The sequence below is a fragment of the Hylobates moloch genome, unplaced genomic scaffold (assembly GCF_009828535.3).
Source record: "Hylobates moloch isolate HMO894 unplaced genomic scaffold, HMol_V3 SCAFFOLD_5, whole genome shotgun sequence".
Classification (NCBI taxonomy): Eukaryota; Metazoa; Chordata; class Mammalia; order Primates; family Hylobatidae; genus Hylobates; species Hylobates moloch.
The window spans coordinates 57,014,041-57,031,859 of NW_026652280.1; the positions used below are offsets into that span (position 1 = coordinate 57,014,041).

At 37.5% G+C, this 17,819-nt stretch overlaps 1 non-coding gene across 1 annotated transcript; it reads right to left on the reverse strand.

Moving 5' to 3' along the window:
- Positions 1–1,540: 1,540 nt before the first annotated feature.
- LOC116469969 (U6 spliceosomal RNA) lies at positions 1,541–1,647 on the reverse strand. The gene has a single exon (XR_004248417.1). It is a non-coding gene; the product is annotated as a U6 spliceosomal RNA (small nuclear RNA).
- Positions 1,648–17,819: the final 16,172 nt, after the last annotated feature.

Here is a 17,819-nt window from a genome sequence, read left to right on the forward strand (position 1 = left end):
AAAGTTAAACATAGAGTTAGTGTATAACCCAGCAATTCCACTCCTAGGCATCTACGCAAGAGAAATGAAAACATACCTCCACACAAAAACACACCCCAGTGTTTATAGCAATATTGTTTATAATAGCCAAAAAGTGGAAACAACCCGCATGTCCATCAACTAACAAATGGATAAACAAAATATATATCCATATGATGGAACATTATTCAGCCATAAAAAGGAATAAAGTGCTGATACATGCTACAACATGGACGAAACTTTAAAACATTATGTGAAGCAAAAAAAGTCAGACACAAAAATTCACATATTATACAATACCATTTATATGAAATATCCAGAATAGACAAATCCATAGAGACAGAAAGTATGTTAGTGGCTGCCCAGATAGTTGCTTGAGAGGGAGTGGAGAGTGACTACTAATGCCTATGTGGTTTCTTTTTCTTTTAGGGGTAGCAAAAATGTTCTAAAATTAGAGTGTAGAGATGCTTGCTCAACTTTGTAATATATACTGAAAATCATTGAATTTGTATACTTTAAATGGATGAATTTTATGGTGTGGAAATTATATCACATAAAGATGTCAAAATAAATGAATAAGCAAAAAGTGAAGTGAAATACACTCTAATCATGTCTCCCAAAAGATGATCAAATATTTTGCAAATATTTATTTGAACTTTTTTGCCTTTATCATAATGTATACATGTTTTATGATTGTTATTTTTAAAGGGGCTTATTCTATAGATACTGTCCAAATATTTTGAAAATCTTATTTTTATGCAGGGAGTACTTTTCACATCAATGTACACATATTTCAGTATTTATAAAGGCTGCAAATTAACCTATTGCATTGGTATCTCATAGTTTATTTAAACATTTGTTTTTTGATGAACATTTAGGGAATTTCTAATGATTTCCTTTTCAAACAAAGCTCCAGTGAATGTCTTTATACATTTATCTTTGAGCAGTCGTTTATTTCCATAAGATGTCTTCCTTCAATGAGAATTGTCTTCAAAGTTTTTTTTTTATTTTTTGTTTTTTTGAGATGGAGTCTCACTCTGTCACCCAGGCTGGAGTGCAGTGGCACGATCTCAGCTCACTGCAATCTCCGCCTCCCGGGTTCAAGTGATTCTCCTGCCTCAGCCTCCTGAGTAGCTGGGACTCTAGGTGCACACCACCACGCCTGGCTAATTTTTGTATTTTTAGTAGAGACAGGGTTTCACCATGTTGGCCAGGCTGGTCTCAAACTCCTGACCTCAGGTGATCCACGTGCCTCAGCCTCCCAAAGTGCTGGGATTACAGGCGTCAGCCACCGCACCTGATGCCAAAGTTATTTTTATAAGAAACTAGGAGACGCTTATTAGGTGCTGCTAGTTACCGAACAAGCTGGAAGCTTTCCACATTTCCATTCTATCTCTTAAAGCCCATCTGTTGTCTAAAGTTTTTTTTTTTTTTCATCTTTTAAGTTCCAGAGTACATGTACAGGATGTGCAGGTTTGTTACATAGGTAAACGTGTGCCATGGTGGTTTGCTGCACAGATAAAAAAATACAGAACACTTCGCAAATTTGCATGTCATCCTTGCGCAGGGACCATGTTCATCTTCTCTATATCATTCTAATTTTAGTATATTTGCTGCCGAAGTGAACACTGAAGTTTTTTTCTTAATATATAAATTACCTTTTTGAAAAGGGGAGGTATTTTTTCATATCCGTGAATATTTTCATTCTTGTTGAGTGTATCAATTATTAAATATATTATCTGACTAACTGATTTACATTTTGGGAATAGCTACTAAAAACAAAACAAAACAAAACTTGCTAGTCCAAATAGTTAAAGCCCAAAGCTAAGATACTCGGTAATTTTTGGGGGGGTTAAAGAGTATACATTATTCAGTTGAGGTTCTGATAAACTAGTGTACACATACTGCAAATTCAAGCTGTCCCTAGCCATTACTAGCTTGTGTAACCAAACTTTACATAGAGGATTTTTGTTAGGAACTCTAGCATTGCCACAGTTTGCAGTCAATACTGAATGAGGCTTCTCAACTCTTGCTCTTTTCTTTCTTAGCTAAGTGAGCTATGATATTGGTCAAATAACTGCCTAAAATTAATTTCCAAATGGTAATCATCCTTGATCTTTAAAGGAAAAGATTGATACTGAAACCAACATGTATGTTGGTCCTTACAACTTTAGATATATGTGACTTCATGAAAATAATTCCCATTTTAATTAATTTGCTAAGGGTTATTAATTAATCTGTACTTATGTCTTAAGTTAAAGTGGATATGATAGAAAATAGATGATAGATAACACACAGCATATGTTATTTCTATTATATAATTAATGCGCAAATATATGCCTATATAATACATATGCAGACAGAAGTTTTGATGGCATTCTTAGCGCATCATAATACTATTGCCCATATAATTAGTAGTTCCCCCATTTTTGACTTAAACTAAAATTGCATTTTGAATTGTGATTCAGACTTCTTTCTGCTTACCAAGAAAGAAAAAATAGACATCCATATTCACCAGAATAGAGAAATTTGTATCAAAGTGTGAGGAAGTAAACTGACTATGTTTGTTTAAAGAGAGAGCAAAGGGTGGTAGATCATTTTAGTTGGGCTGATATAAAAGATGCCTTCCAAGGACACAATTAACAAATACCAAGATGCTTAATTTTAAACTACAGCACCTACCTGTAGTTTGTATATTTTTGTACTACTTTATTGACTAAATCCATTAAATATTTTCCTTTAAATTACTTGTATTCATTTTTAGAGTTATTCCAATTCTGAGTATTTTAGTTCTATTATAAAGTGTAAAATCTCTAAGCAGAAAATTTATGACTGTTTTTCTGATAAATGTCTAATGATGATCCAGGAAACTTTGATTTAGTAAATAAATAATAAACTTTTATTCTATTGTATATAATTCTTTCATAGAATTCTTGCAGAAAGGGAATGATTCTCAGGAAAGAGATTTGAGTTGTTCCCTGGGAAGGTAATGCATTTCACCTACTCTTCAGTTAAGTTATGGATTGATTGCATTCAGCAAGAGCAAATAGTGACACATTTTCTGTCTTCTTATTCTGTCACTGGGCTAGGTTGTCTCAAGTAGAAAAATTATCCTCACTTTAAAAATAATTATGTAGAAGCTTGACTTTGGCATAGGTTAAAATTTTCCCAGATCTCAGCTATGACAGTTAGCATTCCTCCAGTTTGAAAGTTAACAAAAGTCTTGGCATTTCTCTTTAAGGAAAAATGTAGGCTCTTTCTCCCTATTCAGTTTTCAAAGTACAGTTAGTTGACCCCTGAACAACTTCAGATTTTGGTGCTGATCCCCCACGCAGTTGAAAATCCATGAATAACTTTTGACTCCTTCAGAAATTAACTACTGATAGCCTACTGTTAACCAGAAGCCTTGCTAATAACATAAACAGTCGATTAACATATATTTTGTGCAGGTATCATATACTGTATTCTTACAATAAAGTAAGTTACAGAATAGAAAATGTTATTTAGAAAATCATAAGGACCGGGCATGGTGGCTCACGCCTGTAATCCCAGCACTTTGGGAGGCCGAGGTGGGCGAATCACGAGGTCAAGAGATCTGGACCATTCTGGCCAATATGGTGAAACCCTTTCTCTACTGAAAGTACAAAAATTAACTGGACGTCGTGGTGCTCGCCTGTAGTCCCAGCTACTTGGGAGGCTGAGGCAGGAGTATTGCTTGAACCTGGGAGGCGGAGATTGCAGTGAGCCAAGATTGCGCCACTGCACTCCAGCCTGGCCACAGAGTGAGACTCCGTCTCAAAAAAAAAAAAAAAAAAAAAAGAAAAAGAAAAGAAAATCATAAGAAAGACAAAATACAGTTACAGTACTGTACTGTAGTAATCACAATAGTAAGTTTACATCATCTGTTTATAAGATGAATTGCCTGTCTGAGATGGTGGGCAAGTGCAGCGGCAGACCTCATTCTACAGTAATATATCAAGCAGTTCAACGTTTTCTTGTAATGTTATGACTTTTCTCTGTTCTTGGGAGCACTTCCAGCATGCCTAGTAGCACTACATATGGATCCCATGGTATTATTCAAGGTTTACAATATTGCACTAAACACAATGAAAGATACCTAGAACTTTGAGAGATCACTTTTTACTGTGAACGCAATGTACTGGAGAGATGAACAGTTCACGCAAAGATGATTAGTGTCACACAGGGTTTTAAGTGCATACTTGCAACACTTGAGCTCATCTCAACAGCAACAGGAGGTGGCTATGAAATTATTACAGTAGTACAGTATGTAGCATGGTTAGCTTTATGCAGTTATGATTTAATACTACATCTTTATATTTGTTTATGTGAATGGTGCCACATATAGTGTTTGTGTACCTAAGTTTTGGTAAGTTTTAACATTTTATAATAAATTCGTGTACATTTTATGGTAGTAAGTGATAAACTAGTATCTACACATATTTTGTGCATTTGTGACATACCTTTTTTCTTAATCTTTTTGATATTTCTAAGCTATGCTTTTTGTCTGTGAGTTTTTTGAAATTGTCACAAATCTGCAAAAATTTTTCCAGTATATTTATTTTAAAAAATCTGCTTATAAGTGGATGCACACAGTTCAAACCCATGTTATTCAAGGGCCACCTGTAGTCTGATTTCATAGAATCATGGATTTTCAAGTTGGATGGAACTTTAGACATAATCTGGTTTAAAGCTATCATCATACATATGAAGACAGTGAATTTGAGGGAGATGATGTAATGCGTTCTGGGTCAAATGAATTAGTGGCTGAAATAGGACAGGAATCCAGAGTGGTTTTTTAAATTTTTTTTTTATTTCAAGTCCTTTTGATCTTTTCTTTTCTGAAGGATATGTGTGAACTAGATGACTTCAAGGTTCTTTTCAGCATTGGGATTTTGTGGAGCAGATTACAGTTGAGGAATTTTTATAAACTTGGCCTTGTTTCAGTTGTGGTAAATTTCTGAAAGAATGCAGTTGTTTCCTTTGAATTCTATAAAATTCCAGAGAAATTATTCTACAGTTAGCAATTTGTTATTGTCAATGAGCTGGACCATGCCATTGTAAGGAAAATGCTAGTTCCAGGCTGTAAACGCCACTGGATGGATCCACTGGGTCCTGGACTTTGTGAAAAGATCTCAGGGAACTAATTATTGTGGGTGAGTTTCTCTTTGGAGCAACTAGTTTACTCACAAAAAACAAAGGTTATTACTGTTATCTGAGAAACAGAAAACAATATCAGCCTTCTAGGTCCTGCCTATTTTATAGGGCATAAATATATAATTAAATATCTGAGTTCAGGTTCAGATAAATAGCATGGTTCATTAGAGGAGATCAGACTTGTTGAGAGTGGTATGGCCATAAACTGTGGCTTGGGTCATTAGGGCAACAACACCATCAGTTACATTGCATCATGACTTGCATTAATGGTGGTCACCTAATTAGCTAATACCATTTTTAGCTGCACTGACATGATGGCTCTGGATTATATTGGTAGGACACTGACTTGCATGTTCTAATTCCTATACCTGCTGATTGGATCCATTCTTGATTTGAACATAGATGTTGATATTTAGAAGATAAATTTAGCCTATTGGCTAAATACTGATTGGAATTGCGGATTAGAGGATTGGTGATTGGGAAATGCTTTGAGCCCCTGGGAAATAAAAGTTTCTGCTTGGACAGGGTATACACTTTTATTATTGATTTTTATCAGATGGGGGATTCTGAGAAGTAAGAGAATTGCCTTGCTCAGAAAGTAGTGAGTGAGCAAGGCAGTGAGCAAGGTGAGCAAGGCTGAACCTCTCAGTGGCTGCACATTTATTCCACTCTTGTAACTCCTGAAAGAAACAACTCAGGAAAACCTAGAACACCAAAAATGTTCAGCATGGTACTTGGGAGTTATTTGACATTCTGGCATCTTCTTTTCTGACTCTCACATGCTATTTTAAAGTGCTTGCTCACGAAGAAACCACAGAGGAAGAAGAGGTGGACACAGGCACAAATCCTAGAAAGCTATTACCTTTTGAATAATAAATCAATCCACCTGGGTCACCATGAACCTCCAGCATTTTACACTGGGTATAAAGTGATGTACTTTCTTTCCAGTTGCTTTGGTCCTTTATAAGACCAGTTTCTTAGTATCTCTTTCCTTGATGTGAGGCTGCCCCTAACTAGTATTCCCCCTTGCCTAAGGAGCTGCAGCTGTTTTGATATTCCCCAGAACCATCTTCTCCCTGTCTCCTCCACTTCTTGCTGGGGAAAGGAAAAGCAACTTCCTTCCTTGGGGAACCCTCATATTTATTTATATTTCAATTTTGAAACTGAATTCAGTAAGTTTTGTCATATTGTCACTAACTGTAATAAAGACAGAAGGACCCCTCTCCATATAGTCTTGAAGAGGAGGGGAGTGTGGCCAGAGGAAATTAATCGATTGACATGGACTAGAAGCACAAAAGCCATCTCAACACAACTCTTTGTTGTTAATACCTTTCTTCACTCCTTTTGTTGGTCAGGTGTTTTTTTCATGCACTACAGCCTGAGGTTTCTGAACTTAGTGATTGTCTCCCTAACCAAAGGGCCTAAGGAATGACCGTTTGGTATTCCTTGGGCCCTTTGGTGAGGGCATCTGGCCTAATTATGATAAACTGATGAGTTGGCATCTTCCATAGTGTGGAACAAGGACTGTTGGCTGAGAAAAGAGTGAATCTGAAGCGAGGGCAGAGTTGGCTCATGGAACATTTTATCTGTTCTCTGAGTTTCTTGTCCCAGTACGTCAACAAATTTGTTTTTGCTTAAAGACTTTCCCACACGAATGTCTGCCAAGTTCAGATGACTGCTTTTTTAGATTGATCTTGGTTTTCTTGGAACAAGAGCTGAAATTATATAATAAGCTCAGTTGGTCTCAGTGAGAAAAAGTTGGGAGATTCTATTTTCACATACATTAGACAGGTCTGGGCATAGAAGAAAGAAAGGCCTGAAAATGAGGTGGGTGAGGGTGGGAGGTGGGAGGAAAGAACTAGTTAAAGGAGATTTCACTTGTGTCTACTTTTCCCACTTGTTCTGGGCTCTCTGGGTCACTCAGAAGTGAGGCACTGGGGCTGCAATTCTCCATGTTGAGATAGACTCTGACCACACTCAGCTGACTTACCCTAGGCCAGTGTGTTAGAAAAGGGTCTTTAGGTTCCTGATTTCTACATTGGTAGCACCATTGCCAATATCCAGAGCAGCTCCAGAGTGTACATTCATAGACTAGAAGATGCTTTCCTCTGAAACATAAAAAACATGCCATTGTGATGATCTCCCTGCTGGAAACTACAGTCATCCCTTGGTATCGATGGAGGATTGTTTCCAGGGCCCCGTGGATACAAAAATCCCTGAATGCTCAAGCCCCCTATATAAAATGGCATAGTATTTGCATATAACCTGTGCACATCCTCCCATATACTTTTTTTTTTTTTTGAGACAGAATCTCACTCTGTTGCCCAGGCTGGAGCACAGTGGCACAATCTCAGTTCACTTCAACCTCCGCCTCTTCAGCTCAAGCGATTCTCATGCCTCAGCTACCCAAGTAGCTGGGACTACAGGCATGCACAACCACGCCCAGCTAATTTTTGTATTTTTATAGAGACGGGATTTCTCTGTGTTGCCCAGGCTGGTCTTGAACTCCTGGCCTCAAGTGATTTGCCCACCTCAGCCTCCCAAAGTGCTGTGATTACAGGCATGAGCCACCATGCCCAACCCTTCCAGTATACTTTAAATCATCTCTAGATTACTTATAATGTCTAACACCATGTAAATGCTATGTAAATAGTTGTTATACTATATTGTTTTTCTATTTGTATTTTTTTTTTCCAAATATTTTTGATCTGCAGATGTGGAACCTGGGGAAACAGAGGGCCAGCTGTACCTACAGCAAAGAGGATACAGCAACACAAACCTCTACCCCTAAGAAGGAAGGTGTCGCTTGATCACTGTGAGATGCTATGTGTTCCTTGAGATTGGTTTGTGGCCACAAGGCAATAGGATGAGAGGAACCTGGAGGTTTATTAGAGACAGGAGTGTAGGGGACCACAGTGACCATTGTGAGTATTAACTGCAGCACGGCTTTCAGGGAGGAAATGGATGTCCTCCTGCCCACATTCAGAGAGCGGCATTGCCTTAGGAGCTTGCTAACTCCTGCCAATGCCAGCCAAAAGTCTGGTAGCACTGTTGCTGCTGGAGAGGGACTCAGTAAACACTCTCCTTTTCTGAGTAATTTTATGACAAAGACAAACAATAGGTCAGATGGAAACCAAGATGTCAGTTGTTAGAAGCTTGGGTGTGCAGTGAAAATGGGCATCTTTACTTATACAAAATACTTGGACTGAGACTGACCCACCTGGCCTTGGGCAGTGCTGCACTTCTGCAGACTGCTGTCTGTGGGGCCTGCCCTGGAAAACTTCTAGCACAGAGGAACATGTTCACCCTGCAGATGGCTGGTTCCCAAGAGGAAGAGGATGATAAGAAGATGCTGAGGTGTGTGTGTCCAATTCCTCTCCCAGATTCATCAAATCAGGTAACTCACTCTATTTCTGTGATGAAAAGTAAGGGGTAGGCTGAGAAGCCAGAAGTGCTTAGGGGAAAATTCTTCCTTGTAGAAACCAGAGGAATGGGAAAATACCTTTCTTTCTTTCTTTCTTTCTTTCTTTCTTTCTTTCTTTCTTTCTTTCTTTCTTTCTTTCTTTCTTTCTTTCTTTCTTTCTTTCTTTCTTTCTTTCTTTCTTTCTTTCTTTCTTTCTTTCTTTTTTTTCTTTCTTTTCTTTCTTTCTTTCTTCTTTCTTTTTTTGAGGTGGAGTCTTGCTCTGTCGCCCGGGCTGGAGTGCAGTGGTGCAATCTCAGCTCACTGCAAACTCCGCCTCCCAGGTTTACGCCATTCTCCTGCTTCAGGCTCCCGAGTAGCTGGGAGTACAGGCGCCCACCACCATGCCTGGCTGATTTTTTTTTTGGGGTTTCACTGTGTTAGCTGGGATGGTCTCGATCTCCTGACCTTGTGATCCGCCCACCTTGGCCTCCCAAAGTGTTGGGATTACAGGCATGAGCCACCATGCCCAGCCGTTTCTTTCTTATAATAAGTTTTCTTGGCATAGATAGCAGAATTTTCATGAGTGACCCCATCAGCAGTAAGAATATCGTGGCTTTTGCAGGCAGCTTCAGGGGACTATAGCATAACAACGGAGAAGATAAATGTTTAAAGGATGCTTGCGTTCCTCATCATTGTCAGTGTTTTCTAGCCTAAATGCCAGGAGTGGTTCTGATTACATTAGCCCATGAAAATGATGCATGGGTGGGTTTGGGAGAAAGATAATAAAGTTATGAAGAACAAGATAAATTCATATATAATCATGTATCATCAAAGAATGGTAGCAGGTTAGTTTGAGACATTTTTGGCAATACTCACAGTTCATAGTCTATAATCTAATGGAAAAGACAAAAGCCAACCAATGCAAGAGAAATAGACATTTGTACATACATAATTTTGTAGTAGTGAGAGTTAAGTCAGTGATTTTGTTAGTGAGTGGGGTTTAAGGGAAAGTTTATAAGGAAAGTGAACCTTGATTTGTGATGATGAGGAGATGGGGAATGTGAGAACAGGAGCCTTGAGGTTCTGGTCATATGGTGAAAACCCATAGACACGAGCTAAAGAGTCTCTCTGATGTCATCCAAGGTTGAACATGAAATATTATGATGTTGTTGCTGCTGCTGCTGCTGTTGATGGAAGGAAGATAAATGTTGTGACAGACGCCCACAACGTTTTTGGCAAGAAATAAGATTCCATTTGGCATGATGCATTTCAAGGGAATGACCTTTAGCATCATGCAGATGTGGCATGTTTTTGGCTCATTCCTAAACTATGGGGTTTGCGATCTATACAAATGTGGAAGGCATCAGGTTGAAATGCAGTACAATATCTCTTGGCCAATGTAATCGACAAAGTGAAAATTGCAACAATTCCCCACACACATGTTGAAAAGCAGAAACACCACCCCAAAATACAAGAAAGGGTTTTCTCCAAAAAAAAAAAAAAAAAGTGAGGAAGTCATCTAAACATAGGATAAAGGCTCTTTATACTGCTACTGCTCTTTTTAGCCTGATAGCAAATGCATCATTTCTTTGATGTGGTAAGAGAAGTACTTGTGTCCTTATTCACTAAAGTCAATCTTCTTTGAGATTGATCCCAAAGGGTCAATGAGATGCCCCCCAACCAACCCTCTTCACAGGTTCTCCTGTTGTCTTTTTAATTCCTGCTGTTCTTACCCCAGTAAAGACCTTAGGACATGTGCTTGGTTTCTTGCTTTTAGCTTCTGTTCTTTTCAATTTATCCAACTTGAACCTCCTGATCAGTATTCCTACAATACTTTCCTTCCTTCCTTCCCTCCCTCCCTCCCTCCCTCCCTTCCTTCCTTTCCTCCTTCCCCTCTCTCTCTCTTTTTCCTTCATCTCTCTCTCTCCTTCTTTCTTTCTTTTTTTTTTTGAGATAGGGTCTGGCTCTGTTGCCAAGGCTGGAATGCACTGGCACCATCATGGCTCTCTGCAACCTCTGCCTTCTGGGCTCAAGTGATCCTCCCACCTCAGCCTCTTGAGTAGCTGGGACCACAAGTACATGCCACCACGCCCATCTTATTTTTGTATATTTTGCAGAAATGAGGTCTTACTATGTTGCCTAGGCTGGTCTTGAGCTTCCAGGCTCAAGCAATCCTCCTGCCTTGGTCTCCCAAAGTGCTGGGATTGCAGGTGTGAGTGAGCCATCTACCCAGTCATTTGTTTGTATCAATTGCCGATCTAAATTTTAAAATTGCTCTCCATTCTCTACAAGATGAAATCAAATTCATTTACCCAATATTCACTATGACATATAACACAGAACTATTTTTTAACTGCAGTTCTCCCATTTCATCACACAAATTCTTCAGTAAGCCACACTGACTCATTGTTTCCCCAAACAGCTTTGAACTTTCCACCCACTAGGTCTCTGCTCATCCTAGTTTCCCTTATCCTTTTCCTCCCACCACCTAAGTCCTTTCCGTAAGTACAAGTTCAGTTAAAATCCACATTCTGCACGAAATTTTGCCCAAACACAGTAGTCAGGATTTTTAAAAATTGTACCACTCGTGTCATTCACCATATTTCAAGTGTATTGATGATTTTTTGGGTCTTGTTCATACATCTTACCTCTTCAAAAACGTTCTTGAGTGCAGAGACCTTTTCGTGTCCTTCCTATGTCTAGCAAAATTCTTTTACATTATAGATTCCAATGATGAAGGAAGCATTTCAGAAGTGGGGAGAGGAGTAGGAATGTGCTGCAGAGGTAAGCATGTGGGTTCCTGAGGCAGTAAGCACTTTTATTTATTTATTTACATATTTATTTATTTTTGAGACGGAGTCTCACTCTGTCACCCAGGCTGGAGTACAGTGGCGCGATCTCAGCTAGCTGCAACCCTTGCCTCCTGGGTTCCAGCGATTCACCTGCCTCAGCCTTCTGAGTAGCTGGGATTACAGGCACACACCACCATGCCCAGGTAATTTTTGTATTTTTAGTAGAGACGGGGTTTCACCATATTGGCCAGGCTGGTCTTGAACTCCTGACCTCAAGTGATCTTCCCGCTTTGGCCTCCTAAAGTGCTGGGATTACAGGCTTGAGCTACCTTGCCTGGCCCAGGAAGCATTTTTAAACTAAATAATAATGAAAACATAGCATCAACTATTGAGGGATGCAGCTAAAGTTCACTTAGAGGGAACTTACTGCCTAAAATAAATACATTAGAAAACAAAAAAGGCTGAAAACCAGTGGCCTTCTATTTCTTGAAGTTAGTAAAATAATCATAAATTAAAACCAAAAAAATAGAAAAAATGAAATTATAAATAAAAGAAAATAAATCAGTGAAAGAGAAAACAAAATAAGGAGCTTCTAAAAAGTTAACATTTCTTTATTTGAAAAGACTAATAAAATTGATAAAGCCATGGCAGGAATGAATGGGAAAAAGAAGGCAAAATAGTTGGCGTCAGAACATGAAAAAAGATGACATCACTATAGATCCTATAGCCAATACAAAAAAATAAGGTATTACAGAAATCTCGTGCCAGCAAATTTGAAAATTAAATAAAATGGATAGGTGAATAGGTTCCTAGACAAAGTAAACATAGTCATGAGAAAAAATTAGAAAAATCTTATCCTTTATAATTATTAGTTAAATAGAACTCATAATTTAAAATTATCCCACAAAGAAAACTCTAATCCAGATAGTTTTGCTGATGAATTCTACCAAATATAAAGGCAGAAATCCTATTGATCCTATGTAAACTTCTCTAGAGAATATAAAAAGAGCAAAGATTCCAATTATTTCATGAGCCAGTATGACTTTATTTTCCCTTTCTTTTAAAATCTTGAAATAATTTCAAACTCACAGAAAAGTTGCAAAACTGATGTAGAAATTTACACATACTCTTTATCTTTTCCTAAAGTTGACAACTTGCATAGCCATAGTACAATTTTTTAAAACAAGTAGATTAACATTAGACAATACTGTTAACTAAGCCACAGCCATTATTAGAATTTTGCCAGTTTGATCTCTAATGTTCTTTTCATTTCTGGGATCCAATCCAGGATTCTCACATTGCATTTAGTTTTTGCATCTCCTTAGTCTCATCCAATCTGTGGCAGTTCTTCAGTTTTTGCTTGTCATTTATAAACTTGACACTTTTGATGATTGGTGGTCAGGTGTTTTGTAGGATGTCTTTCAATTTGATTTGTCTGATGTTTTCTCATGATTCCATGGGGTTATGCATTTTTGGTGAGAATGTATTACAGATGTGATACTGCATCATATCAGGAGGTGCCTGATGTTGATACAACTTATTACTGATGATGGTAACCTTGATCACTTAGTTACGGTGGTGTCTGCCAGGTTTCCCCACCATAAAAATTTCCTATTTTTCCCTTTGTCGTTGGTAGATATCTTAGGGGAGATATTTTGAGACTATGAAAATACCTTGATTCTCCTCTAACTTTGTTCATTGGTCAAATGATGTTTAAGATGTCTACACAGAAAATTATAAACCATAATTGAGAACATTTAAAGAATGATTCAAAGGACTCACAATTTTAAAGATGTCAGTTATTTCTCTCAATTGGTCTATAGATTCAATCTCAGTTATAATTCCTTACAGATTTTTTTTGGTATAAATTGATACGCTGATTTTCATATTTAGATGGAAAAACAAAGGCCAAGAATATCTAAGTTGCTCTTGAAGAAGATGAATGAGGTAGTAGAACTTGTTTTACTGGCTACAAAGACACATTCTAAAGCTAGAATAATTTACACAGTGTGGTAATAATGCCATGAGAGATAAATAAATGGAGCAGAGTAGAAGGCACAGACTGATTTATTCATAGAGACAGATTTATTCATTTATGACTTAATTTTTGACAAAGATCAACTTTTCAGTGAGTGGTGGTAGATCAATTTTATGACCATTTGGAATAAATGAAACTGAACCCCTGCCTCATATTGGACATGAAAATTAATTCCAGGTAACTTACAAATCTGTGTGTGAAAGGCAAAACAATAAAGCTTCCAAAAGATAATATAGGACAATTTCTTCATGACTTAGGGGGTAGAGAAAGATTTATTAAACAGAATTGAAAAAGCACTAACTGTAGAGGAAAGGACTGATAAATTGGATCACTTTAATATGAAGAACTCCTATTCATTTACAGACTCTCCTAAAAAGAGTGTAAAAGCAAGCTACAGTGTAGGATAAAATATTTGCAATGCATGTACTACTGGTGGGAGTGGAAAATGGCATAAAGACTTTAGGAAGTGGCTCAGTATTTTCTATTAAACATATGAATACCCCATGGCCCAGCAATGCCATTCTTAGTTACATACTTAACAGAAATGTTTGCTATATGCACTAATAAATAGGTATACAAATATTCTGAATAGTAGTATTCACAATAAACGTACCCTAGAAACACCCCAATTAACAATCAACACTAAAACTGGTAAATTAATTGTACTACATTGATACAATATGTGAAATGGCAGAGAAAAAAAACAAACTATAGCTACATGCAACAATACAAATCTCATAGACTTACTATTGCATGACCTCAAGACCGGGAGCCCATGAGGGCAACCTGTTACTTGTATTTTTCTCTCACTGTCTCTGACCTTGATGGTGCTGGTGATCTGCAGAAGGTGCTACACCCTTTGCCATGGAGCTGCACAGACACGTGGGCTAGCGCTGGGAGCAGCTGAAGGAGGAGGTCTGGTGGGAACTGAAGGAGCTGAGGCCAGGCTATTGTCCCAGGCCAACCTAGGGAGCCAGCAGTGTCAATGTGCATGGGCTGGAGCTGTACCTGGTGTCTTGCGGTGACTTTCATAGCTGAATGGCTACTGTTTTATTCCTGCCTTCCAAATCCTGAGCAAATTTCTCTTGTGACCAACCTTAACTGGAATCATAGCGGAATTCTGGGAAAAGTAGTTCTTGATTAGCTAATTTGACTCAGTTCAAGTCATCATAAGAGTGATTTTTTCAGGGAAGAGGGCAAGAGAGAGACTGAGAGAAGACTTTAAGGGGCATCTGGCCTGAGTGGTGGTTATGTGGAGGGCACTTTGTGAAAATTCATTTGGTGGAACATTTAGGTTTTGTACATTTTTAATTACTCATATATTACGCCCCACCCCAGCAACACTCAGAAAAGGTTAGGGGGGAAAAAAAAAGAGCATAGGTTTTGAAGTCAAAGGCATAGCTCCAATGACTGATCCTGCTAATTTCTAGCTGTAAGATTGAAAAAATTATGTAATTTTATTCTTAGTAATGTGGGGATAATAATGCTTTCTACCTCATAGGTTTTTTGAGCATTAAATGAAATGATTATATTAGCACTGTCTGGCATATAAAAAGCATACAAAAAAGTTTCATTATTGTTCTAAACATATTGCTAGATTATGTGGCAACATATTTTACAATATATTTATGTTTTACATATATATAGGTATAATGATATATGACAACAAGAATAGCTAACTTTTTGACCACTTACTGTGTTTCAGGCACTATTATAAGCAAATTTTCATTTATTCACTCACTGAAACTCCATAATAATCCTTTGAGATGGATTCTATCGTTACTTCCATCAAAGAGATGAGTAAATTGAGTCTAAAGAGGTTATGTAACTGTCCCAAGGTCACACAGCTCTTAAATAGTGGGGCCAAGGATTCAAACCCAGGGCACATATGTGTAGGGAGGGATATCTGAGCCAGGTGGATATTGTGCATTAGAACTGTTTTGGTTGGAACTCAGAGAAACCCAACTCCATCTACTAGCTTAGGCCAAGTGGGTCATTTAGAGGAGAATTATTGGAATATTTCACATAATTATGGGAAAGACAAGGACGTAGTGAGACCCAGGGTCCACTGGAACCAAGATGTCAAAGCCCCTAGGCCTCCCTTTCATGTGTCTTTTTTTCTGCTTGTCTCTGTATTGTTGCTTTAAATACTGCCTACTGCAAATAAGCTTTCTCTGTGTAGCAGAAACCATAGCAGGCAGGCAGCTTCTCCTGGGTCTTGTATCCTGTGTTTCCAACTCCCACAGAAATGCTGCCTCTCTTCCTTTACTTCTAGACAAATATATGGGGAAAGGGCTGATTAGTCCAGTTGGGTTGTTCATCAATGTATGTCTATGGCAAGAGGAGTAGATTCTTATAAATAGATTCTTTAATCTTATAAAGAATCTTATAAAATCTGCTCCTCTTGCCATAGAGGAGCAGAATCTATTAAGTCTTATAAACACATTGTCTGTGTATGGGATTATTCCCAGAGAAGGAGGAAGCCATCATGAGTTATAGGGCCACAAAGATTGGTGTCCACTGTGCCTGATATGGAAAAGAAAGCCAAGTAACAAAATGTGTGGGTTGCCCTGGTATAAAGCCTGTATCTCCGGGAAAAGTGTCATTCTTCATCCATGTTCCAGGACTTTCATTTTAATGATTATATTTCCTGGTAGACAAAGATATGAGGATCAGCCAGATCAAGAATGAAAGACAGTCGGTAGCTGTATTACTTTGCTGAATCATTATTCTAATGCAGGATATCTAATAAGCAAAGGAAAATAACAGATACTAAGGAGTCAACAATCATTCTGGAAAATAGGTTTTGAAAACAGATGTGCCCATAAACTGCAGAAACTCTTCCTTTCCAGTTATTCATAATGTATAGCATCTTTGAAAATTAAGGCAGGTAGGATAACAACCTATAACCGTTCTCAGACACTTTGCCAAGTGATTTTGCAAAACTATTTAGAGAACATGTAGAAACTAATCTTTAGATTGAAGGCTTTTTTGTGTGTGTGGCTAAAATATCAGTTTCCTGAGACTTTAAGGTCCAATGGGAAAAGAATGCAGTTTGGGTTGCGGGTCAAGTTTGGGGTGTCTGATGAATGAAGAGAGAATGAGGTCACAGTGAAGCATACTTAATTCAGGAAAAAATGTGCCTCGTTTCCCAGAATATTTGCTAGGGAAAGGTGGAAGGAAATGGGGGAACTCCCCATACAAAATCCTGCTGGCTTATGCTTGATATCCTATTACCATGCCTAAAAGATGATTTATAACATTGACATTTAATATCAGAAATTTACTTGTAATCAACCTTTGATGATTCAAGGCAAAAAGAGGAAAACCTATAATTTAAAAATTATTCCTACTTGGCCTTGGCATCTGGTCTGTAATTTGACACAAATGTTAGCTTGCCCTGTGTGCTATTCTGCATTTTGGTAAAGTTAAAATTTATCTAGGTGATCCATTTATATCAGTATGAAGAAGCTACTTTATTCTTTGGATAGCTGAAGAGTATTCCAGGGTATCTGAATATGTGGATTATTATAATTAACCAAGAACCTATTGGGCGTTTTGTTTTATGTTCAATCTTTTGCTATAACAAACAATACTGACACATTCTATTTGCCATGTACACATTCTATTTTGCCCATTATATATTTAGCACATAAATTCATAGAAATAGAGTTGCTTTATCAAAGTGTATGTGCATTTTTAGTTTTAGTAAATTGCTCCTCTCAGAGATTTTATCAATTGACATCTACTCCAGTATTGTGTATGCATACCATGATTGACATAATGTGTTATCAAATTTATCATTGTCCATCTGCTAGGTTACAAAAAAAGGTATCTCAGGGTGGATTTTCATCTCTTTGCTTATGAGCGAGGTTGAACATATTTTTATGTGTTTAAGAGCAATTTGAATTTCTGTTCTTTGACCTGTTTATATGCAACTTCTGTCCAATTTTCTGTTGGGTTCTTTTTTATTGATTCATAGGAGTTCTTTATATATTAAGGATATTAACCTTATGCAATGAAATGAGTTGAAGTTAAAAAATATACAGTTCATGGTTTATGTTTTTATTTTGTTTATGGTATTCTATTACCATGCATATTTTAAAATTTTTATGTAGTTGAATTTATCAATATCTTCTTTTATGGTTTCCTCACTCAAAGGTTATAAAATATTCCTCCACGGTTTACACTAATTTTGTTATGGTTTAATTTCTTTACATTTAAATCTTTGATCCATCTGGAATTAATTTTGTTTTAGTGCTGTACGGTGGTATCTAATTTACTTAATTTCCAGTTCTAATCCAGTTATTTCAATAAGTGTTGAATAAGCAATTTCCCACTGATATAAAATGGCATTTATAATAGATTAACACCCTATGTTTGCTGTGGTCTA